Raw genomic sequence first — 25751 nt, 5'->3', positions numbered from 1 at the left:
CGCTGTGAATATGGAATCAGTGGGCCACACACAAACTAATTCTTGAGGAGATGATGTATCAGTTGGGTGGGGCAAGCAGAGCTCTGGTATCTTGCCTCAAGCTAAAACCAGTCAGGTTTGGTTTTGCACAGAGCTAAGAATGTATTTGCATCCAGAGCAACAGACTCACAACATGTTTCATAGATAAAGGGCATTACCAAGATCTGCGTTATTAATTCTGGTTTTTTGTTAATGTCCAAATTATTGTGTCCTTTAAATTATTAAGACTTGCTTACTGCATAAAGCAATACAGATCCTCCCCCGCACCTCTATTCTGAAAGTTATTGATACCACATTCAATTAACCTTGCTGAGTGAATATAGGATGGACATTGTCTCTCTCAGTTTCAGTCATTTTTGCTCAGTGCCACAGTTTGCATACAAACCACTGAATGGTGGTACTTAAATCTCCAAGTAAAATTGCTTTAATGGAAACAAAAGTGCACATTCATGACGTTTGTAGTCATATTAAGTCTCATATGCTTCATTGTCTGAAAGCCTAAACATTGGGCCTAGTCTACGCAGATTCTGTCCTATTAAATAAAGGAATGAGTGCAATTCTGGTTCAAAAAGTTTAGAGAAAATGTATTCTTACGCTCGTTTGGGTGGCAACTGCAGGCATATTATTGCAATTCCAACTTATCCACTGTGCTTGTATTGGCTTTGTACAGAAGATAAAAAGGAATGAGATGGAAATCCAATTTTTATTAGTGAATCCACTCCAAAGCACACTTATTGAGGTACATAAAGGTCTAGCAGCCATTGAAACTGGTGATGAAATGAGGGGAGACTCCACACAAAAGGACCCTGTATAACCTGTGAGGGTCTTGAGTAGCAGTGGGAACTCTGGATGTGCTGAGGATACCATAGCATAGGTAATTGGGGTAGAGGCACAACATGATCTGCAACAGCTACAAATCAGTTCACAGATCCCCTGAGAACTGGCTTTAGTCCCACCAGCTCACCTAACCGTAAGAGCACAATTGTTTTACCTCAGCTTTTTTCTCAGGCTGAGAAATGAGTGTGTACATATTTAAAGAAGCCAGCTGTTGCATCCAACATTACATTATGGTTTATGTGGGGAGGACAACATGCTATTTCTTCCACAACACAACAAAACATCATGCACAGTTGTTCCTACAGTTATGCTCCAGAATACACTGTGCTGATGGCAGTGTTGTCATCTAAGAATCACGTCATGAAAAAGAGTTGAAAGCAAAAATAATATTAAAAAAAAAAATCAGGAAATTGATATCATGTTTACAGCCTGTTGGATTGGTTGTTGTGTTTCTATGTGACATCTCTTTTCCTTATCCTTTCACTGTCTTTCCTATTCATAAGGCAAACTACTTGAAGCAAATCATATTCTTCCATATGGTGCAATGTAACAAAAACCAATGGGTCAGAGCTGTTTATAGAATCATACAGTAATTAGATTAAAAGGGATCTGTGGAGATCATCCAGTTCAAGCCCCTGCTCACAGCAGGGTTAACTTTGAAACTATACAAGATGAGAATGTAATCTGATTTTTCTACAGTGACTACTCTAATGGAACACTAGTCTCATTCAGGCAATGATATAAATTATGTGCATGCCTAGATCAAAGACATATGAAAAATCATTTAGGTAGAAGATCTGCATTAAATGATTTGAGATTTCCTTTCAATATGCATTCATAAGATGATATTGACTTCAGTGCTAGACTCCAATTATACAGCTGCATATTATCAAAACACACACTGAAATGAGGCTAGCGTTACAATCATTATTTCCTGACTTTTGTGTGCTTAACACCCTCATTATGTAACTTTAAAAAAAATGATGATTCATAGATAGAATTTAGAAAACAAGGCAAAAGAGAAAAGAAGGAGAAAATTCCAGAATAGAAAAAAAAAATTACTTGTCTAGACACTATGGAAAACACTGTATGTCATGTACCTCATACAGCTTTCAAGAAGGTGCTCCTCTTCTACGTACATTAGAAAGTCTGCAGAAGAAAGTTTTGAGAGCTGCAAACTGTAGGAACCGTGCAGCTCTCACCCTTCAAGATTCATCATGAATGTGGTAAGGGCTCTGCAGCGAGAAATCTGCCAATGGCAATAATTACTTGTCACAAGACTTAAACAAGGGCCGTGCACTGCTACGAGGAGATTTAATCCCTCAAAACAGGGATTAGTGTGATTACTTCTATGATGAACAGGGTGAATTTTATCCAAATAGAATACATCTAAAAACATTATCAACATTGCAATTCTGCTTCCATAGGAAAAAACCAAAACCCTATGATGCTCACCGCACTTAAATTTTCTATTCCATTCTCTATCAGTTTCTTCTACCCATATCTACTTTACTTGCTATCAGATTTAAGGAATGGCATGTTCAGAGTCATTACTATTGCATATCTTACTATATTCGATTACGGTAGGCTGTCTCTTTCATCTTGAAGATGAGCCTTGCTTTTTAGTTTAGCTTTACAAAAATAATTATATTTAATAAAGTGATAATCTCTGTAAAAGAAGCTAATCCCCAAATATCCCCAAAGCATTCACTGAATTTTGGGATACTGTTTTCTTGGTTGCTCTGTCTGAAAGTGGTTGGACTTTGCTTGTCTCTGCAGCTGGTCAAGGGAAGAGGTAGATACTCAGTCCTTCCAAAGCTCAAGTCAATTAGGCATCTGAGATTGCATAGCAGAAGTTGGTGCATTCAAAACCACCCCCTTAAAAATGTCATGCCAAGATTGTTTAGACTGAACAGGAGAACAACATTTCAAAAGAACATCCTGCTCAAAAGCTAGAAAATGTTTCAAACAAAAAAGTAAAACTAAACATACTAAACAAACTGTTCAAAGCAGCAGTAATTCATTAAGAAAACAACCACTGTTCACCCCAAGAGATTCCCAATGCATTTCATAAATCATGAATTAATTTCAGACTCACTTTTTTGTATTTCTGGTATCCTGATAGGCTTCATCAGAGGTGGATGGATGCAGCAGTGCTGGGCAGGGGCCACACTGCTGTAGTTTCTCCCTGGTGTGTTTTAAAGGATTACAGCTGCTTCTTTGGCTTCTCTTGCTAAAACTACCCAGCACTTTAATTAAGAAGCCCTATTATGAGCTCTTTTTTTTTGCAACAGCCTCATTGAGACTAACACTTCTCTGGACACCTCTGGTATGAGTTAGCTGAGCTCGTAAGCCTGAATGTTAAAATATGATGACTGTGTCCTTTGACCCCAGCTTTACCCTGGAGAGTACCTCCAGTTTGGCCGCTGCTTTCCCTGACTCCGTATCTATCCCTTCACCTAACAATGAAATCCATCCTCCAGTGCTTTTCAGCAGTGCACAGCAGGTTAGGAGCAGAAGCAACAACTGCCCAATTAAAATCAAAACGTCAGATGTGCAGAAGGCAAACTGAAATCTGCCTGGGCTATCAGGGCAAACGCCTTCAGATTTATGCAGTTAGCCAAAGGATAATTGATGACCAGAGGCAATCAACCTGCAGTTGCGGGTCTCATGTGCAAGAAATCTGCTAGGGCATATAATTCAGTATTGACTCAGAGGAAAGGGGTTGATTCTCTCTGAGTCACTAACACCGTCTCCTGAAATGCTGAGGGTTTCCTTAGAAATCTCCCCTAAATTACCCAATGAAATCACAAAGTGCTTACAAGACTCAAAGTAGTGGCTACAAGTGTGCTACCATTCCCAGTGTCTCTGTAAGTTATAGTATACAAAGAACGGTAAAAGCTCTTTAGCTGGCTGTGGAGAGGAAAGGAAAGTTGAGAGTGGTACCCCTGACAATTTATTACAGCAAGACAGTAATAATACAGGTAAAAGCAGGTGTGGGGAGCTTTGAGGCACTACCAAAGAGATAGAAATCAAGCCAGAAAAATGAACTCTTATTCTGGAGTAGCAATGGTTACCTGAAGAACTGTCCTGAAGCATCTGCCCTGGTACAACACTGGAAGAGCTCCTCGTTCAAACAAGCTCTTCGTCTTTCCTTCTGTCTACTCCCCACTCTTCGTTTACCTTTCTCTTTAGAATGAGAGCTTGCTGAGGCCTGAGTTTTCTTCTGCTATGACTTTGCCTGCACCTCAAGAACTGATGTGTTTGGTTGTTTTTGTTTTTTTTAATCAAGACATCTATTGCATAGTAAATTCCCAATGGAATTATTACCTTGATGTAGCGGTTTGAGGTACCTTCCAGGCAGGTGTATTATATTGACCACAGCTAGCCACATTGCCATAAAATCACCTGTGCTTTCTCTTCCCTGAGATTCTACACTGAGGAATATACCCGGAGTAAACCACTTGAATATTAAAGCACTGCTTGTTTTTGGCAATGAAGACATAACCTCTGTCAGTGCAGAGCATCCAGTGTCAACAGTGTCTGAAAGTCAGTTGAAGCCTTTCCATAAAAGAACTAATTAATAATAAAGCTCAGGATGCTTAAAGAGCTGACCCTCGGAAGCCCTGGAGATTTAAGAAAATATTTCTAAACCCATTCTGCAGTTGCAATTATTAATGAATGATTAATTTCCACAGGCATCATCTTGTGGTGGCTTCAATCCCATTTCCCACAGTGACCTTAACAGTCAAGGGGAGCAAATTAGAACAGTGTTGAAAAACAGTTAAAAAAATAAAAGTAAAATTAATTAGTATATACTATGGAAGTACTTGTCATGTCTGTGTACTTACAGCTGATCTGAGTTTTGCATTTAAAATAAGGATTCAGTGGTTTTGCTATGTATGAGAAGCGCGGCGTACATTAAGAATTACAGCACTAAATGTAAGGGCACATAATGAATTTCCTGAGAAGTTACAAGTAAACCTACTAATGAATTTATTAAGTAAAATTATTCTTAAATATACGTTCTTTAAGAAACCTGACACTTTGAGTTTGTTCTTTTGTTTGTTTCTATAGCCTCGATAATGGATTGATTAATCCAGATTTTTATTTTACTTAAAGATCACAAAAACCTTGCATTGACAACATATGAAGATTTTTCCAAGATTTTTTTACCTCTATGATACTTCTTACAAAAAATTTTCCCTTCAAAAAAAACCCGGTGTTTAATTTATTCCTTCAGACGATGCTACAAATGGAGCTTTCAAGATACCTGAGCTGCCCACAGCTAGTATGGCCCTTTCAAAATTTTCACCACTTCACACCAGGATTCTTGGTAGACAGCAGAGCCTCCACCATCTTTCAACAGGGACACTTGGCTTCACTTCTGTTGGAAACAGAGGGAAGCAGCTGCTGCTCTGAATGATGAAGCTCTAACTGTGAGCAGCGGTACCAGCCCCACTGAGAACTGCCTTGTTGTGATGTCGTGGGAAAGGAAAAATATTTTCTTGAACATCACTTAAAGCTAATCTGACAACACAAACATTCAGAGGCTTTGATTATTGAATGGGCTCATTACAGCAAAAGGAGAAGATAACATTAAACCATTTAGGCATGTAGTACAGGTGTAATTACTTGGGATACAGGAGACAGCAATATACGCTATATCAAATCAGTAGGCAAAGGATGCAAGTGCCGTACATGGCCTCTGCTGAAGGTAATGACATGATTATGACAACACCTATGTAATTTTCAGAAATGTAATATTGCATGTCTATTCATCCCCTTCTACTAAGAATGTCAAAGTACTTGATGACTTCAATGAATTAAGATTCACCATCTGTTCAAGATGGGAAAGTATTTTCAGACTAGATTGAGTTCTCTTTGACAGTAGAGTAAATCGGGAGAATTTCTGTTTGCTTAGACGGATTTAATCTCAGAGACCTGTTACACTATTAGGATTACCAAGAAAGGAGAATCCAAGCACATAATGGTTCAACGATGGCATTATTTCTGGCTGTCAGTGTAATGATAATACAGCTTGAAACTTGATAATACAACTTGAAACTGTAAACTAGTCACCCTGTTAGAGTTAGAAAGCATTTGTTCCATCCCCACATAGAGCTCTGCACTCTTGGGTGATAGAGGGTTTGGTCACCTTTCTCAGAATCATTATGTTTTGACCACTATTTGGGTAGCATACTAGATATGGCAGATGAATAGTCTGATCTGGTACAGCAAATGCCGTGTACAAACAATCAGACAGAATGCCTCCAGTATCCTATCTTTATACGCTGTACACTTCTGCATGAAAAACAATTACCGGGGCACATTCATGCATAGAGACAATTTTAGAAGTTTGTCCACATCCTAAAATAATCCCTGTTTAGATTGCAGGGTTATGGAGCATTTCTCCTGTGCCAGAACTCAGCTGTAGCTTGGAGTAGCTACAACCTGGAAACATGATGTTATTTATGTAGCTAGTTTTTAAAAAACAAAAAGGAATGCCAGAGCTCTGAAGGTTAAAGTTTGTACTCTAAGGGTTACTGGTGGATTTGTCATGATGAGACAATAAAAAAAAAAAATTGGGAACTAGAAAGGAAAGTCTAGAGAATGTAAGGCATACAGTGCTTCAGGAAAAAAAAAAAAAGGCATGTAATTAGTACTGTACACTGCTCCGAAAAAATAAAACCATACGTAAAAAAGGTTATAGAGTCGGGGAGAGGGAGGAAGGATGGATCTTGGAGCTCCAAGAGAGAGAAAAAAGAATTTCATCATGTATTGGTGCATAGTGTTCATTTGGGCATTCAAGTAATTTTCTTTCATCTCATAATATTTCGCAGTACTGACCTGTGATCTTAGTGCCAGGATAATGTGTCCACTCTTAGCAAGCTTATTTCTCAAAGGCTAGTTTCCCCTGCTTAGATGTTATTTAAATGGTACTTTAGCATGGTTCTCTAATCAACAGAACAATTAAAAAAATTTAAGGCTACAGGCAGAACTCAGACCCTTCCAAGATCACTTTTTTCATTTTCATCTTTTTGAAATCCTTCTAGAAACAGTATTTACAGCAACTGTCTTCAGAGACAGCATTCTGGGCTAAAGCCAAAAGAAAAGAAAGATGCCCTTTCTCTCACCTAGATTACCCAGCTGGGTGACATCCATGGAACAGTAGTGACCAAATATCAGAAGCGTTTGAGTAAAGGATCAACACACTAGAATGGCTATATCATGGGAATCAGTTTGTACCTTGAAGCATGAAGACTATAGTACATACACTTGTTAGCCTAGCTAATATCACTACCAATTCTACTCACGTTTGTGCAAGTGTCTCCCCCCCCGCTTTTAAAAAAGTGCTTATTTGAAATCATGTTTAAAATTATACAATCACTATAAAATGCAGGAACAAGGCAGCCTTGTCTAGTCATGAAGAAAGAAGATCAAGAATCCAGTTTCCAAGCCCAGCTCAGCTAAAGTTTTGCTGTGCATCCCTGGGCAAGTCACTTCACCTCTCTGTACTGTGGGACACATCTAAAAAGTACAGCGTAGCCATACATGGAGATATTTAAATGGAATGGGGTACTAAAAGCCATAAAGCTGCCTTCTCAGGAGGCCAGTTCATTTTTGCAGATTGTCAAGTTAGTTAAGCTAGTACAGCTTTAGTGCTTCTGTCATCTCAATGTCATTACATTCATGTACGTGGGTCTGATCATAGTTATAAAGTGAGAGCATTCATAATCACTCGTCTTAAGGGCAAATGGGCAAAATGCCGATCAATAGGCAAAAATGTGCATAGACATTAAGATGAAAGACTTATACAGAAAAGGCAAAGTTACTGCCATATAACCCCTGATGGTAATATACTTCCTTTGCTGCTGCCCAAACGTACAACGAATGGTGGAAAACTAAGCTGAAAAGACTAAGAAGTCTCCTTCAAGGGAGCTGTAAAATAAAGATTTTCTGAAAGATATCAAGGGATTTATGGATACCGTTTGCGCTGACTGGAATACGGCTTGCAGCCAGCCCTGAGCTTCAGATCAAGTGTGTGACAATCGTTATATTGTGTATAGCAATCTGAGGAACTGAAAGAAGACAGAATAGCTACGTTCCTCTTAAACCAAAACCAGACTCCGGAGAGAAGAGACAAAGGTAGAGGAAGACGGGACCTTATTATATTGTAAAAACTAAAGAAACTAAAATGAGCCTCAAAGATGTAGACGTATCAAGTGTTGATAGCAATACTTCATTACTGGTAAAACACATGGCATTTTCTCAGCCACAGCAGGTAAGTTCTTCTGACTAACATCAGAGACTGAAGTTGCCAGTGAGTGTATTTTATGGTATATATCTTATGGCTCCACTAAGAGGAGAATTTCAAGTGAAAATACTGTTAAGGGAAGAAACATAGTGAAGGGAATGAAGATCATTTTCATTATGTCAGGCAGTAAAAATAAACCAGAAGAGACTGCCTACAGCAATAGTTCCAGACCTGTGGCTTAATAGCAACTTCTTGCCTGCCAAACTTTCAGATATTGCATGTGGCCACAGAGAGCTGCTGTCAAGCTGCAAATTGATGGGGAGGGCAAAGTATAACATTGTACAGAGGGCATTACATCCTCCCTGCTGTTGCCCTTGAATCAGCAAAAATGGAGGGCACTGGCGTATGGTTGCAAGAGTAGAAGGTAAGTGTGGGGAAAAAAAAGAAATTCTGAGAGATTAGGTAAAGGAAGACAGCGTTTGAAGAGAAAAGTGATGACTTTTATTAGAGTAATGGGTATAACTTATAAAAACCAGACAAGCTTGCAGACACGCTGTACCTTCTGTAAACTAATGTAAGAAGGTATAAGAGATCAGGACAGGGAGCTAACCTGAGCCCTGGTTCTCTGGGTGTTGTACAAAATTATATCTTGTGAAAGACCAATTTTTGTTTTGCCCAGGCAGATCCCTCAGTCTTAACAATTTTAGGAGATGTGTGCAGAAGGGAGTGATAGAGATGAAAACAACTTCAAAATCCAGACAACAAAACTAAGCTAAGTTTAGATGTGTACATTTCACATTGCCTATCCATTCATCTCCAGGTTATTCAGCTTTCTTGATAAAAATGGGAATCACACATGGTGTTGTTTTGTGTTCAGACTCTTATCTGTGGGATTGTCAAGTTTGGATGCAAGAAAGAAACAGAAGTAAATGTCACTACATAGGAAAGTAACGGGAATTGCTATACTGGGACGCCAACAGCATTTTTTCACCGAGCCACTACTAAGGGAACATGTTTTCTCCATATCTTTTCCACAACTCATTTCACCATCACATCATAGCCAGGGCTTATGTCCTATTCAGAAACCTGAGAGCAGAGGCTAAAGCATGGGTCTCTCTCTCCTTCCACTTACAAGTGGATGACTGACATTGCCGGCTGCATCAGCTACAGTCTTCCATGCCAAAACATAACTGGTAGGCAACTTTCTCATCCCAAAACCCAGCTCCTCCTGCCATGCCCATTTACTAAAAACTTAGTCATTATAAAACCTTTCTTCTCCAGACAAATATAAATGTGACAGCTTCTCCTACTGCTGCTGAAGAGAGTTTAGATTATTATTTTTTCTAAGAAATTTTTTGTGTTGATAGGGTACTACTAAATCATGTCTCGGAGACTTACGCCCTTTTGCTCACAGGTTAACTACAAGACAAGTCAAGTATTATGAACTTTCTCTGTGCACACAAACACACAGGAAACACACAGAGACCTTGCCATACAGCTCTACAGCACTCCATTCTAAAGAAATGTCTCATAACAATACTGCATATTACACTTACAATGCAACAAAAAGCTTTACAAGGACATTAAAAAGCAATTGAGGAGAAATTACATTCATGCCTGGCCCGTTGAGACCCCACCACATTCCACAGGAGACACCAAAAAGAGGGTCAATGATGCCAGATCTACAGCTGCCAGAAGCATTTTTCTTTCTAGGCATCTTGCCCCAGTCGGTATGATCACACTGAGTATCTCAGAGACTCGATAGTCTGATCTCTGTCAGAGCAACCTTAAAGTTTCTGGGAAATCTGGATATCTCTTTGCTTTGTGCTTCTGACTGAAAAAAAAAAAACAAACAAACCACAACCTTCCCATTTATTATTTTCTTTGCTCTGTTCCAATAAATACCCTCCTTCTGAGCACAGTCCTGATCCCCCATTGACAAGGAGAAAATCTTGATGCACCTGCAGTGGAAATGAAAACACACTAAATCTTGAGCCTTGCAGCTAAGACCTTATTTGTTTAACTCTGCAGAAAATGTGATGCTAATTTAGCCAATGCATCTACCCTTAAAACTTCATAGTGAAAGAAGCAAGCAGCCAAGCAGATCTGTACCTTTGAGGCAGGTGGTTGCACTCTGCTGTTTCAGGATCTGTGTTGAGACAAAGCAGTGGGGAATGGCACGAGTCTCATAACAAGATAACCAATTCGCCTCCTGTCTTCTGCGGAGCCATGCGGGACATACAAGTCTTTGCCACGGCATCTTCGCCTCTCCCTCATGAAGCGCAGCCAATCAAGCTGGCAGGGTGCAAACCACAAACCACGCAGGAACTCGCAGGGACGGTAGCTTACTGAGCTGGGTGTGCGACTCAGCTTAGTGTGGTTTTATTCTCTTACTGCAAGGGTTACAGCTGCTCTAGAGCAGTTTCTCTGAATGCTACAGCTGCTTGCTGCTCCAGCTGCATGTCATGCACTGGGGCACCCCATAAGTTGCTCAACACTCAGTTATTTAATGTATCTGTCTGGAAAGCACTGGCCCCTTTGGACACAAGTAGCAATCCCCAGGAGCAAGCCATCAAAGATCTTCTAAAATGTACCCTCTTCTCTTGTAAGGGGTGACAGCGGTGGTCATAAGCTATCAGCGTTTGAACTTGTGGAGCACCTCTCCTGCCACGCATCCCGTTTGACGTGACGGAGTCCATGGGTGCATATGCACAGTGCACCCACACATGAAGATGTGCTTGTATCTCTGTAAGCAAGCACAGGCAAATACAACGACCATCTTGTGCTTGTGTAGGCACAGGCCAAGAGGGAGTTGATATAAGAAAGAGTCCATCAGATTCTGCGATTAGTGTGAACCGGGGGGTTGTCTTCAAGCTGTGAGAACAGAGGTATGAAAATTTGATTCTTATAAGAACACAGAAAAGGCACATTTGCTATTTAGTTGTTGCATCAGTTTAGTCACTAGCAGGGGTGCATCACGGGAGGCCGGTGGCCTGGACAGAGCGACTGCGATCTACCCAAAGCAGCGACGATTTGTTTGCCCAACACCAGTGCTATGGCTCTTTCAGATGGCAAAATATTCATGGACAACATAAATGCCATAAAAATAAAAATAAAACTATAATTAAGGCTTTCTCCTCAGGTGAGTAAAGGCTGAAAAGACACTGCTGGGTTACTGCACTAAGCTGTCCCCCTCACACCCCTGTCAGCTCCTCTTCCTGCCACCCGTACAGAAAATGGCAGAGTTCTCCCATCCCGCACAGCAGGGGCTGGAAGCCAGGGAGGGGTGGGGCTTGAGGAGTGATTGACAGCCCCTCTGAATGCAAAGACCCTATGGGGGAAGGGAAGGCTGTTTGAAAGCATTCTGATTGGATTAGGCGAGAAAGCGGGTGGGTGTTTGCAGATGACTGACAGCAGTTTGAATCTCCCGGGGCGGGGTGGGGGACGCGGGGAGGTTACCCAACAGTCACCCAACAGCCTGTATGTTCAGGCTTCCCGAGGTACTGAGGAGCAGGGGCGGTGCATAAGGAGAGGGCTGGTCCTGGCGGTGTGAGTCCACCGGTGTGTCCTCACCTACATCGGCCCCATTGGTAATTAACTCCACACATTAATTACATTAATTGGCCTCCCGAAAGGCTGTTTTCCTCCCACGTTTTCTTCCCTGCCCTCAGAGCTCCAGTCCCACCTCCTGCCTGAGGGCTGCCAGGGGCCAGCAGGGCCCCTGTGGGAGAAGGGACATGGGTGACTGGAAAACTGGTTGCTACTGGAGAGCAGAAAGCCCCCTTAGGAAATGCAGCCATTGCCCTGGCCCATGGGTTGCCTGGTACTCTGCCTGCAGCCGTTAGCACCAGGCATTTCAGAGAAAAGTAAAAAGGAATTGACATCAAGTGGAATTTCTCCCTGCAGCCATTGCTCTAAGACCACTTAAAATCATAGCCTAAAAACATAATCTAAATTCTGTCTGGTAGACTGTAAGCCAGGAAAGGACCGTTTACTACAGCTGAAATAGATTCATGAATTATTGAGTTCTTGAGTCAGTGAGATCCACACGCCCTGATTTCTTGAAGCCACTTTTCTTGACTTTGTACCTGTTTGAGGATCTAGACGGGATGCAATTTCTTTGAGTATGGTTCAGAGCCTGGCCAAATGGTCAGTGCTTTTTCCAGCCTGCTCCTCAAAAGCAGCAGAAAAAAATGTTTTAACTCCTAATTATTGCTGACTTTGAAAAACAAGCAGACAGATTGCTCAGGTTCCATCTGTGTCCCTCGAAAGAGCACAGGTGTTACAAACAGAAACGGGTAAAATTTTATTGATAATATTGAAATATCTAATATTGGAAAAAAGTATTCTTAATGATGTCTTTTGTCTGAAAAGTTACAGGGAATGATTAAGCTGTTTTGTGAATTTCTGTTAAATTACTCTTTTGCCATTTTTAATGGTTTAAGTACTTCCAATATGAAATGTTCTGATTTTTCAGCTTAAAACAGCTCTTTATCTCAAAATTTACTTTGATTTCAGAAAAAAGGTAAAAACACCTTAAATAATAAAAAATATTTTTGGGCAAAACACAACTTTCCATTTGGCCTAAGATAAAATACTCTCAACTATTCAGCCAAAAATATTTTTTTGTTTTGCATTAGAGACGTCAATCTTGCAAGCAAACTAAAAGTCAGTTATATATGCAGCATTGTAGCACTAATTACACAGAGCTGGCTCAAGAACAGAGGCACAGAATGCAAGAATCAAATGTTGATGTCTTGTCTCCTAACACGAAGACCTAAACAGTGTTCAGCTTCATTTATATGACATGATTTGTCTGACATTAACTGACAAACAAAAGCAAAAGACAGGAAATTAATGCATGGCTATATCCAGGCTTCAGGCCTTTATAGTCTCAATGGCTCAATTTGAATATTATTTAAATGCGAACATCTACCAAATTTTGTATTTCAGTTGTGGTTTTGTTTTTTTTTTTTTTTTCTTTTTGTCAGAGGAGGATCTTTTAGGCTGATAACTTGTTTTAGTTATGCTTCAACTATTTTGACATATTTTTATCCCTAGCACATGCTGCCCTTTTAGTGCCTTAGAGTACTGGATAAATAACTACATTTGAGCATTAAGAGTATATGATTTGTCAGTGTAGAAGTCCTGTGTGATATTGCCCCCAAAATACTTGTATTGTAATGCCACGTCACTGTAGTACATTCTTTTTAGACTTCTGAAATATTCCTGAGCTCCTGAAGGGAGGGGGAAGGATATGCTGGCATTGTTCATGTTGTTCTTTTTGTATGCGTATAGAATTTCAAGTTGTCACTCTTGAACTTTTCACCATTTACTAAAAACAAAGAAACAGAAGAAAGCATGGCATGCACATCAAAATCGTAGACCTACAAAAATCGAGTAGGGACCCAGCTAAGGAAAGCAAGGGTACTGTGTTTTCTGTTAAAGCAAGTTATGATTGCAGCAGGATTATCTAATCGACTTGTAAAACAAAGCAAATCAATGTATGCTGCCATACAACCAATGTCACAGTGCAACTCTGACAGAGAGGGAGAAACATACAAAGGCAAAACAGGAATCTCATGATTGAAGTTTTTAATAGCTTCATTGAAACACATGATAAAATCAGTTTCTCTCAGCAGGAGAGAGGCAGATAAAAATGGACTCCATTTGAAGTGCAAACAACAAAGAGACACAGGGAGTTGTAAAACATGGAGTACCCTCCTCATAAAGATCCCACTTTCTCTCAGTTCCAAGTGTTTGCAACTGTCTCTCCCTGTGAAATCTTAATTAAACCAATATATTTCCCATCTAAGTCATTTGAAGATGTGTGTAGTTTGATAAAAAGGTTAATTAGCTCTATTCTTTAAAAAATTAAAAAGGCACCATTTTGATCTTTTGCTTTGAAATTCATGCCTATCCTCGCATTAAAAATATCCCTCAATCTGGACTGTGGTAGCTGGCAGACAGGAGAAGCATGTTCATAAGTGGGGCTGTGGGGAGGGGGCTCAGATGGAAAACAAACATTTATTATGAATTTTAATATTTTTACCTTTTGTTCTCATAAAGTGTATTGCAGATTGTCTCCCTTCTTGAGGCTGGGTGTTTGTCAGGGCTTGAAATCAAATTGATACATGATGAAGGCGGACCCTTCTCTGGTGACTCAGCTGGGAATTGCACAGACATCTACCCAGCCTGATGCTAACTAATAAAAGGAAAGGAGGGGAACAGGAACATCTCATAAAGCTGTGAAATGACAATTCATTCCCTTTTTATGCTATTACTGCATTGACTAAAATGCACCTCCTATTAAGTGTACCAGCTGTGAAAGCTGACAGATCCAAGCCAATCAGTCTAGAAACACTGTTGTTACAGTATAGCAGAGCAATTCACAGACAAATGGAAGCTCTTGTTTTAATTCCTTCACCTCTCTGCTCTTGTTTAGAGCCCTTCAACAATTCCGTAGATAGAAGGGTCACAGTAGATTGACATGAGACATTTCCTTTCCTTCTCCCTAGTTGCAGATACTGTCCTTTTGCTGTAATGTAACTTTCACTGGATCTGACATTTGCATTTGGATCTTGTTACAGGTGTGATCAAAATGCTAGCTATGGTAGCACTGTGAGTCAACTGAAGCTGTGGTTTAATAGTTGAAGGTGTTAGGCTACGTTTAAACAAGCTTACTGGAAAATAAAATTATGCATTTCTTCTTTTACTTGCTAGTGCTCTCTGTGTTCTTGGTAGACTTCTCATTGTGAAACACCTGAACACGGTGTTTTCAACCTACAAATGTCAAAGCACTTAATTATTATGGCATACATTATTGAGTAGAACCAAGCCACTTTCCTTCTAGCTTGGTGTCAAATTGTAGTCTTGCCAAAAGGAGAGGCTAGGTATATTCTCTGTATTTTCTCCTTGGGTCTGTCATGGTTGCTGTATTTTTGGTTAAGGACAGTTGAATGGGACCAAAAGGTTATTGCAGAAAGCAGTCTCTTCTATCTTCCTGTTCATTAATTTTGCTACCATGAAATCCCAATCTTGGCTGTCTTATGCAGATGAGAAACGGAGAATGGAATTATTTCTGTTTCTGCTTCTTTATCCAGAATTTTAAGTGGATAATACCATGTTTAAGCATGTTTAAGCATTTGCAGAACTGTGTTGAGTTTTCTGATTTGGAGAATAAAATAAGCACCATGAGAAATGTCTGGCATCGCTTACTGACTCTAGATGCAAAATAACTTTTTACCTATGGCACTCAGGAATCACATGAAGAACTTTATGAAAAATTATTCTGAGACCAAAGTAAAAGTCAGAGAAGCAACCTCTAATGATTCTTGGGGCCCGCAATGTTCACTAATGTGAGAGATCAGTGAATTAACATACAGTGCAGTTTCTGAGATTATGGACATGGTATGCCACGGGATGAATGACTGCGGAAAGAACTGGAGGCGTGTGTGTGCCTCACACGCTTGGATCATTTTATAAATAATGGATCAGAGAAAGTCAGACACCACTGTCAACAGGGCTTCTTCAACACTGAGACGCTGAAGAATTTTCATTATATGGATAACACTGGAAGGAATCAAAGATGACTTGAGAAGGCCTGTCAGTTAAAATTAGGAAATTTGGAGGGGATTATTTAAACTAATTGCTCAAGGAAAGATAGAAGTAATTACAGCTGCACAAAGAAATCAGAAAAAGATTAAGGAAAACCAACTTTTCCGTGTTATTTTCAGAAAAAAATACTTAAAAATACCAACACCTTTACAAGTAAGAGCTCAGGAAAAATTACATCACTGCTGACTTTAGGCTTACATATCAATGGAAATATTTTTGAATGATGATGAGCTGAAATGCTGAAAATTGAAAAGAAATTAGCATCCATTTGGCATTTCTGAAAATTAATAGCTTGAAAATAAGCAAGGCAAACTAATATTGCCTGGCTCTAAAATACATATTAAAACAGATTGGGTTTATATTGCTCTCTCATAGCTATATTTTCCTAGATTAATAAAGGGAATTGCAACAGAGAAGACAGTTAGACAGAATCTGTGTATACAAATTCCTACTTATATGAGTACCAATATGAGAATAGGGTAATTAATGTGGCTGCTTGGTGCGATGATAGCCTGCCCAACTTAAGTTACTGAGCAGCACCCCAGGTGTGTATGTCAGCTAGGAAGCAAGTGCTGAAGCAGTTTCAGCCAGCAGGTTTGCTCATTCTGTAGTTCTGACAGATGCCACTGGTAGAAACAAGTTGGTTTTGAAGCAAATGTGATTTTGCCAAGAAATCATACTAAAGATGCCATAATGCACATAAGAGCACTACAATAGTGTACAGGGTCAGGCAAAAGGCCCATCTGGCCCAGTGTCGTCTAGCTGAGAGTGCCAATAAGACCTATTTACAGAAAATGGGCAGGAAGAAAAGAAAAAAAGGGAGCCTTCTCTTGACATTCCTTCCAGGAATTGTTCCCTGCAACAATCTAGGGTCTTGTTGAGCCAGAGATTGTATTTGAACAATTATATCTAAGAGCCACTTATTTTCTGTAAAATTGTCTATTTATATTTTTTATTTATATTTTTGGCAATATATGCCGCAATTTACTTAATGCACAGTATGGAAGAATACTTCCTTCTTTTTGTTTAAAACTACTACCTGGTAATTTTGGTAACGTAGGTTTGTTCCTCTTGGAGAGGTTAGCTTACGCTAACTTAATGGACTTCAAGTCAGTAGTCCAATGAAGTTTACATTACTCAATGTTTACCACTCAAACATCGTTACCATTGACATTTAAGTAGCTTTTTCTATTTCATAATTAATCAAATTGGTTGAGAAACTTCATAGTTTAGGAAACCTGTAACGGTGTATAAAAGCTGTTACCTTTATTTTCAATATCATCTCTAGACATTGTTTTTAGCTCTGAACCTGCAAGAAGTTCTTGATAATTACTGTCTAACATCTTTATAGTGAAAAGAAATGGAAATGCCAATCAATTCATAGTAGAAAATATCCACACTACAAAGACAATTATCCAGTTCATATCAATTATTCCACCTGCTGGCAATCCCTGCAGAGAATCTGAATGTAAGAGGGGCCATGGAAAATGAACTTCCTACTGTTCATCCTATTGTAGAATGTTTCTTCTTGCACATTACTGACACTGATGGAAGAACAAGATCTTGCCCATATGGTAACTGGTATCTACTAGATAGAAGAATTGTGTATTTTAGATATTGTCATCTGGCATATTATAAGAGAATCCAAATTTTGAAAACTACTTTTTCTAAGGAAAAGAAAGAATGAAGCACAAGCAGAGCACCAGAGTTTTCATTCAAAGAGAAATCAAGGTAGCTGTTACCTATATTTTCTATACGATAGACTTTTTAAAATTTAAATGAAATACCCTGGAACAATTATCAGAAAGTCAAAGCTAGAGAAACAATCTTCTTTTTCCTCCCCTTTCTTCACTGAAAATACAGCACTCTCTATTAGAACACAGGACACAGAATTGCTCATCAAGTCAATTTGCATTCTGGGGAACAAATAGATGGATTACAGTATTATGTATAAAAATTATTCCTGCTGTAGTGATCCATGAAATTGCAGTTAATTTTGCTGAAATGGACCATTATATTTTTAAGTAGAAGTGAAAGAAAACGAAAAAGAGGAGGTAAACTGCTAGGAACTGAACTTCAAATACAAGATTAAATTATTAGTAGGAATGTAGCACTGCTGAGAACAGCATGAGCTGCTAGATGAAGCCACTGACCTGTTGGCTTTCAGACACAGCCAAGTATCTGCCTTGCCATAGTAAATTAGATGAATTATTGGTAGTGATGGGCCTGTCACATTGCACATTCATGTTCCCAAGTGAAGTATGTGAAAGTGAATTCCTGCTGATACAAGCTCCATGCAGCTCCTACTGGCTCTGAGGTGCCCACAGCATGCATCTGTTCTGTGCAATGAAATAATTGCATTGTGACGCTTCTATAGTACAGCTGTGCATAATGATTTTGCTTGATTTTATACTGATAGATGAGATAAATTCAAGACTGTTTAATGATTGTACAAAAATATGGGGGCTATGAGATTAGACTAAGGAAAACTCTAACTGTACCATGAGAATTTGCATTTCAATGCCCTTCTTTCCTCTCTCAGCAAAAGATGGCACGTGCTTCTACCCCGTCACTGCTTAACTTGAAAGTAGTATGTGGTTTAATGTGGTTTCAGAACAAGTCAGGAAAACCAACTAACATTTGGTCACTCAGTTCTAAGAGGTGTGTCACTGTCTTAACTAGCTGTTGCCCTTCACCCAACTTTTGATAACTGACAATACATGCAGTCTTACTCCATCCCATTTGTGAAGTAAAATATCTCACCTTTAAAGCCTTCTGAAAAGCAATTTGAAAGCCCTGTACTCATCAATGACTGGAAGTAACCACTGGAATTACCAGCTGCAACTCCAATTGATTTGTCCATCAGGTCAGTCTATCTAGGACACCCCAGACCAGATTTTATCAGTGTGACAGTACAGGGAGACTAAGGGCATTACAGATTCAATGCTTGAAAAAATGATCAACAATAGAAACAAGGAATGAGAGAGGAAAAGTAATACACAGACAAGGGGATCTTAGTACTGAATTTTCAGGTTTATAATTCTAAGAGAGGAAGAAGCCAGAGGTCTTTTGATGTTTGCAACCTGTCTCTTGAGGCATTCTGTAGCATATGTTAATGTCTCTGCTCAGCATGCCAAAACCAGGAAAAATCTGCCTCATCTTCCCTTCCCAATGGTTCCTGACAGCGTCAGAAGAAGTAATATGACAAACAGGCATCAAGATAACTAAAACATAACTAGATGTTGTATCTCCTATATTATGCTGTCCCCTCAGAGGGCTACTATCAAAGGCTATTCACAAACATTATATTTCTCTCAGCTCCTGCCAGAATTTCCCGTTTCAGACAAACTTCAATCTAAACAGCTCAAGCTTAAATTTTAAGAATATATGTGCTAAAATTTTAGTTGATTAAAAATGAAAATGCTTTCCATGCTAAAAAAGTGCTATTGGTTAAAAATAAATGTTAAAAATCCATACAATGCAAAAAGTAAAAACTATAGGTCAATCGTTTTAGAAAAAGGGGAAAATGGAAGCATTTAGGAATAAAGTAATGGGTCTGTTATAGTGCACTCTTGTGTAGTCACAAATAGAGTTGTATTGTGGGTGTTTAAATCTAGCAAACATTTCTCTGTCTCAGTCTGTTTGTCTGTTGTCTTAGTCATTATTTGGTACAACTTGGTTTGACCAAAATATTTCATTCAAAACTGGAATAGCAGGGTCTATTGATGATTATTCTCTAAAATAGCTTGACAGAAAGTGCATTGGGATCCCACAACCAGGAAAACAAAGAATTGCTTTGGGTCAAGACTGAGGTGCCTGTGCAAAACTAGGAAGAGAGCATCAGTAGGGGAATAACAAGTAATCAGTTTAATGAACTCTTGTTCAAACTGTGCAATAGCATTGGGACTGAAAAGTACGGAGACCAAGACTGGCATGCTGTAGAAACTGTAGATTAAATGCTCCGAAAAGGTGGGTAGAGATCAATAGAGTGGTTACAGTAGATTTGTAACACAGCTTTCTTTATGCTTCATCCCAGCTACAGATGTCTTGTATAACTTAGAGACTACTGGTGTTCACACAAACTATATAGGATATATAGGTGAAAGGAGAAATTAATTCTTTGGATTTTAGGCGGGATTCAAAAAAGTCCCCCACTTTCCAGGTGGATCACTACTTTCAGAATAAAATGTCAGATGATATTCACTGTGAAATAACATGGGAATAAGATGACTGTACGCTAGTGTTAACTAAATCAGTATGGCTCTGTGCCACAAAACAAAGAGAGATTGCCCACTGGTAACATATTTTCAATTATTTTTGTACAGCTTTTACATATATCACATATTACAGAGGTCTAAAAAAATCAAGGCTATTTATTCATGAGTAAATAATGCTACATAGCATTTAAACTATAAAATGAAAGGAGGGGAAACTTGTGAATAATTAATATTGCCAGGAGTTAATTTTGTTCAGATAATCTTCTAAAATGCTGTGAATTTCATTTGAGCTGAAGTTGCAGTAGGGAACTTCACTAAAGAAGCCAGTGGTTAATATCAGAAAAAATCTACTCAGAATTTTTGGCTTGTTTTTCTAAGACTTAAATGCCAGATATTGAATACAAAGTTACAGGACATGACTATTCAAGTTGACATACCGTCCAAACCAACCAAAGTCACTGTGTACAGCATTTAGTCTGTTGCTGCACCTTTCACCCTGACACATCAGTCCTAAATATTTCTGCATTTTAGATGCAGTCAGTATAACATAAAGGACATAATGTTGTCTAGTTTCACCAAGAGAAAAATAGAAGTGCTGCAATTTTTGGACAGGGCGACAACAAATCTTGTGTGATGTGACAAACTCATTTCAAATGGACAGAATATTACACCTGTTTTTATTGGTGGGGATGTATGGTCTACTTGCTGCAGCTATTCTGGAGAGAAAGTATATGAAGTCCTTGCTAGGCCTTCCTCTGCAATAACATCTAAGATTTATCTGCGTAGCAAGTCCAGGTGCAGGATAGCAGGAGGCAACTCCGTGTTTATGTCAGCTATAGCGTATGGTCAACAGTTGGCAGGCATGCTGTGTTTAGGCGTTGTGAGGTCTTCAAACATGGCTCAATGTTTCCATACCATATGTACGGTAATATCTGATCAGCATGGAAGTAGAGTCTAATGTTTCAGCACAATTTATTCTTTGGCTGATAAAAAATCAGCTAACACTCAAAATGCTATATGTTACTAGTCTTTTTTTTTTTTTTTTTTTTTTAACCAAGACAGAGAAAACCACTATAATCTGCAGCTTTTCTGCATTCTACCTCCTAAGCTTGCTTTCCCCTTCTCACCAGACAGGAGCCGTAGCCTTCTCCCTCTTCCAGAAAACTTGAACATTTTCAGACAAATAGTTTCAGCTGATCTATTTCTCAAATATTTGGAACACCATGTAGCTCCTAACAGAAGAAACTTTAGAAATGAAGTTTCTATGGGAGATTAAATCATCCTGATATAAAAGAAATTCCTAACAGCTTATGTTCTTTTTTTTTTTTTTTGCATTTCAGTAGTTCCATATTGCAATGTTAGCTTCAAACAGACTTGCATGGGAATCACCAGAATCTTTGATGTGATTAGATTTTTTTTCCACACTAAATTCTGTTTACAGTTAACTGGGGAAAAATAATGATCACACCAAAACTAAGAAATTGAAGAATCAAGGTGCCTCCAGTGTGTGCTCCACAATGCCTTAAAGAATACATATCTCTCACTCATAGCCCCATAACTTTTTCTTTTCAAAGCAAGAAAGATACACCTATGTAAGCTCCTCACAACACAGCAAAGGGAGCTTTTTTTTTTTTTTTCATTATGATTCCTACAACTATGTGCAATAATCCAAATATATTCAAATTTCCAAAGGGAATCATCCCATTCCTTCCTCTCAACTCCAACTTTGCACTTGTGCAGGAATTTGTGCTCATGTAACCCCAGGAGAGAACCTAATAACTTTTAGAAGGATGAATTGGTTTTTTTCCAGTGTAGCTCCCTTAATTTCATGGTTGAAGCTCTAGGGAAAAGTGGGCAGGAATCCATATTGGGTAAGAGGAGAGGAGAATGGAAGTTGTGAGACTGCCCACTTCAACAACTGCCAACCATTGGATGCATTTAGCTGTAGTACAAAATCACACCCTTTTACACAACTCTGGCAATGATGAGACATTTTTAAATGTATATAAATTGCACTGCATTTGCATCCGCTGTAAGAACGTTTTACATTGCCAGGACTATGTGAAAAACTATAGTGCAAATAAAAAATAGACCAAATACGTGCACTGTTGAATTCAGTTACCTGTAGCTTCCTTTGATCAACTGTCTCTATGGAAAATGTGCTGGATAAGGGCAATTTTATTCTATTTACTGAGAAGTCCTAGAAGGCAGTGAATTTAAACCTTTTTGATCATTGGAGCCCTAAAGGTGGTGCAGTTAAGTTTCAGTCTTCTGCACAGAAAAAGTAAGCATAATGACGGTAGTCTTACCTTTCCGAAATCTCACAGCCCCCTAGAAGCAGATGATGAAATTGGTAGATGCACCTTGAAAATTTGGATGAAAGCCTGAGAACCCTTTATTACAAATAAGTTAATATAGCTAATAAAAGTTGCATCAGCTTTTTTCAATGTTCTACAGCAGTTACAATATGGATGTGCAAGTCCTAGCATAAAAATCTCACTTAACCAGACTGAATGTGGTTACAAAGACATTCTCATTGGCAGTAACATGAATAATGAAATATGCTCAGATAATAGTACATGACAACTGCCCCCTTAGAAGCTAGGCAAAAAATGTGGTCAGCTCGCCCAGCAATCCCAATGAGTAAAAGTTTAAACAGAGATAACGCTTTTAGTTATACAATCTTAGCAATGTATGGTTAAAAGCTGAAGGAAAACACAGTGTGAAAACTTTATTTAAATAGCATGATTTTTGTTGTTCTTCATTTTTAAATATTAGAAATTCCAGTTTAAACTCCCCTAGGAGCAATAAAGAGGACATTTTTTCCTTTTCTATGTCGGCTATATCTGTATTTTATCAATCTAAAAGGCTTTAACTTCCTCTAACATAGGTGTTATCATCTTCACTGGCACGCAAGTCTTCTAACTTTTCCTAAAATGACCACATGTGGACAAAGCTCAAAACACAGTCTCAGATCTTATTACAAGTAAAGGGTCCTGGCTTTTTTAGACTGACCCACCCTCAGAGATGTCCAGCAAGGGTTAGCTGAAAATACATTTATAGCATTCTATGTGCCTTTACCCAAATCCTAAGAATACAGGTAGATTTTCTCCCCCATAACCAGAACAATATAGCCCTCTCCATCTGTTCTGGGGGGGATCTCTCATCAGCTTCTCTCCTTTGGCCATGAATTATACCAACAGCCCTCCCTTATTGCCTTCTTACCCTGATAGAAGATTGATGGTTTTATGGTTGAGTCACTTCACTGGAAACAGGCCTACATTATTATTTCTGTCACAGATTTCCTGTGTAGTCTTGGACAAATAATCTCTTTATTCCTCCGATGGTAAAATGAGGCTAACACATCTCAAACTCATAAGGATATTCTGAAGATTGGTTGATTAGTCTTTGTGAGACACTCTGATATTAGAGAACAGATGCTTCAAAAAAGCCAGTAAATATACAGCGATCTTTGATTTCTGGTCTTCCACAGCTTTTTTTAAAAAAAGCTTTCCACTTAATAAATCCCAGCTGGATGACTGTTCTTTTTTACTCAGCAGCTCTCTCATTAGTTTTCTAAGGTGGAGCCAATTTTCTTCCCTTCTCCTTTTTTGGAGCTCTTTACCCTTTGCTGATTTGATACAATATATCCTTTCCAAACATATTTATTTGCTGCTTTTTATCCACACATTCCCAAATGCCTTATAAATGCATGTATATAAAAAAACTTCAAACAAAGAAATAAGACTGCTGCAGGGATACGACATAGCAGACAGATAAACAAGCTATTAAATAGTTTGCTATATGGTCCCTTCATGATCATATTGGAACACCTACCATGGGAGGTATGGGAGAAATACCATATATTCTATAGAAACTGCAGGGGGGAGCTTTTAATCGTATGTAATGTAATATGATCAGGACACTAAAATTAACCTCCTATTCTTTTAAGTGTGATTTGGGAAAATTAACCACTCTAAGTAATAAGGACTTTGGGTTTTATGTCTCATCTATAGTTGGTTGCAAGGTCAGCATCTTCTATGGATGTTGGTGTAATAGAAACTCAGAGGAGTATTCTGCATACTAAATTGTCATGACGCATTTCAACAAAGTTCTGCTTGGAGACTACTAGCGGAGAACTAACAAGGCATGGTCCTAATAGTCTAAAAGGAGGTAAGAATCCAAAGTGGGTGCACATACAACCTATGTCAATTTAGGGGATGCTCTACACTGCTATACACCCCTCTGCTGAACTGGATTCTGCAATGAAGAAGTCTATGAGGGCTTGCTACCTTCTCTAGTAAAGACACTATGATTCAGGACACTGTCTATATGGAAAAAAAACTATTAAAAGCTTTCATACAGCATAATTTGAAGTAGCCAACAAAAGAACACACATACACTAAATAACAGCAACATCTTTTCATTTTCCTTCTATATTTTTTCACATTTATCTTAGGAATAAAGATTTCTCTCAGGAAATTGCAATCATAAAAATTAGTTTTTCAACTCCTCACTACTCTCCTGTTTTGCTCCATGTGTTATGGGGCACGTGTCTGACATAATGCTGCAATAATGTTCCTTTTAAAGTAGTAACTAGAAGTGGGGGAGGGGATGCTAATCCTGGTTTGCTGGATGTTCACTCATCTGTGTAATTTTCACATAAATGAGCAAAACAACCCAGCTTCTTATATTCATGTCTCCCCTGTTAAAAAAGGAAGCATGTTTCAGACACTGGGGATATAAACACAGAAGGCAGCAGGTAAGAACAGGAGGGCTACGCTGAACTGTGAATCTGTCTGGCTTTGTCAGTTATCATAAAGAGTTATAAAAACTGTTAGTATTCAACTCCAGCCATTGGCAGTTGGCATTGCAGTTAATGGACTGAATGATGCCTCAGAGGCATTTTTCTACCCGATTAACTCCAGGAAATTTAACACCTGTGTAAAAAGTATCACCCCCTCCCCCCTCAATAATTAAAAACAAAAATTCTCAGCAGAACATTTTTCCAAGGCATCATCCATGTCACGTCAAAACCAGCTTTCTCCAACACCCAGGCAAGCAGCTGTTGCCCAAGAAAGACAAGTTCTTTGAAAATGTGAAATCACCAGAGGCCTATTTTATAGGTAACAGTGATGTATTTAGAGGGGAAGAGTTGATGGATATCTAACAGATTTAGTTTTAATCATCATTCTATTCCCCCACCTTCAAAGTAACTAACAAATAGCAAACAGATGGTGTGAACAGTCAAACACTCCAAATGAGGATGTTATCTCAGGGGCAGAGTTGTGGGACCCGAACAACTGAAATGAAGGTAGTGATTTTATCTGTCATCTTTTCTCTCTGGTATAAATGCAGTAAGAACTTGGACTTAACCGTGTCTTGCCGAGTGTCTACCATATTCCCAAATACAAGGGGCCATGGTAGTTTCTTGCCTGGCTTCCACTGACAGGAATCAAACATCTACTGCAACAAATGTACAAACTGCCATTTAAAAATTACGTTAGAGATAAAACTCCACAGTTTGAGCATCAAAGCTTTCTCGGGGTCCTCTGTTGCTCTGCTGGATCTGCAAAGCATGATGTGCAGCTCAGAATACTTCAGGACAGTTTTCACTGGGACGTTGTGGTATCTTGGGGTAGAGTTCATGTTATTTCATATTGTAAAACTGCACTCCGAGATCCCAGTGAGACACCCATTTTTGAATTGTGCCATGTACTCACTCATGTTTAATACCGTCTTACATCATGGGTAATCCTGTTTAAATCTATCAGGTGCTACCC

General features: G+C 38.9%; 1 protein-coding gene across 1 annotated transcript in view; it reads right to left on the bottom strand.

Moving 5' to 3' along the window:
• Positions 1-10364, bottom strand: part of GRAP2 (GRB2 related adaptor protein 2) — a 41131-nt gene extending 30767 nt beyond the window's left edge. The window contains exon 1 of the mRNA XM_082309142.1: positions 10247-10364. The gene's annotated coding sequence lies outside the window, so the exon portion shown is untranslated. The remainder of the gene's footprint in view (positions 1-10246) is intronic.
• Between the last annotated feature and the right edge of the window lie 15387 nt (positions 10365-25751).

This window comes from Platalea leucorodia (assembly GCF_965183815.1).
Source record: "Platalea leucorodia genome assembly, chromosome: 4".
Classification (NCBI taxonomy): domain Eukaryota; kingdom Metazoa; phylum Chordata; class Aves; order Pelecaniformes; family Threskiornithidae; genus Platalea; species Platalea leucorodia.
Note: the sequence above shows the minus strand (reverse complement) of the source record. Positions and strands in the feature narration are given on the sequence as shown.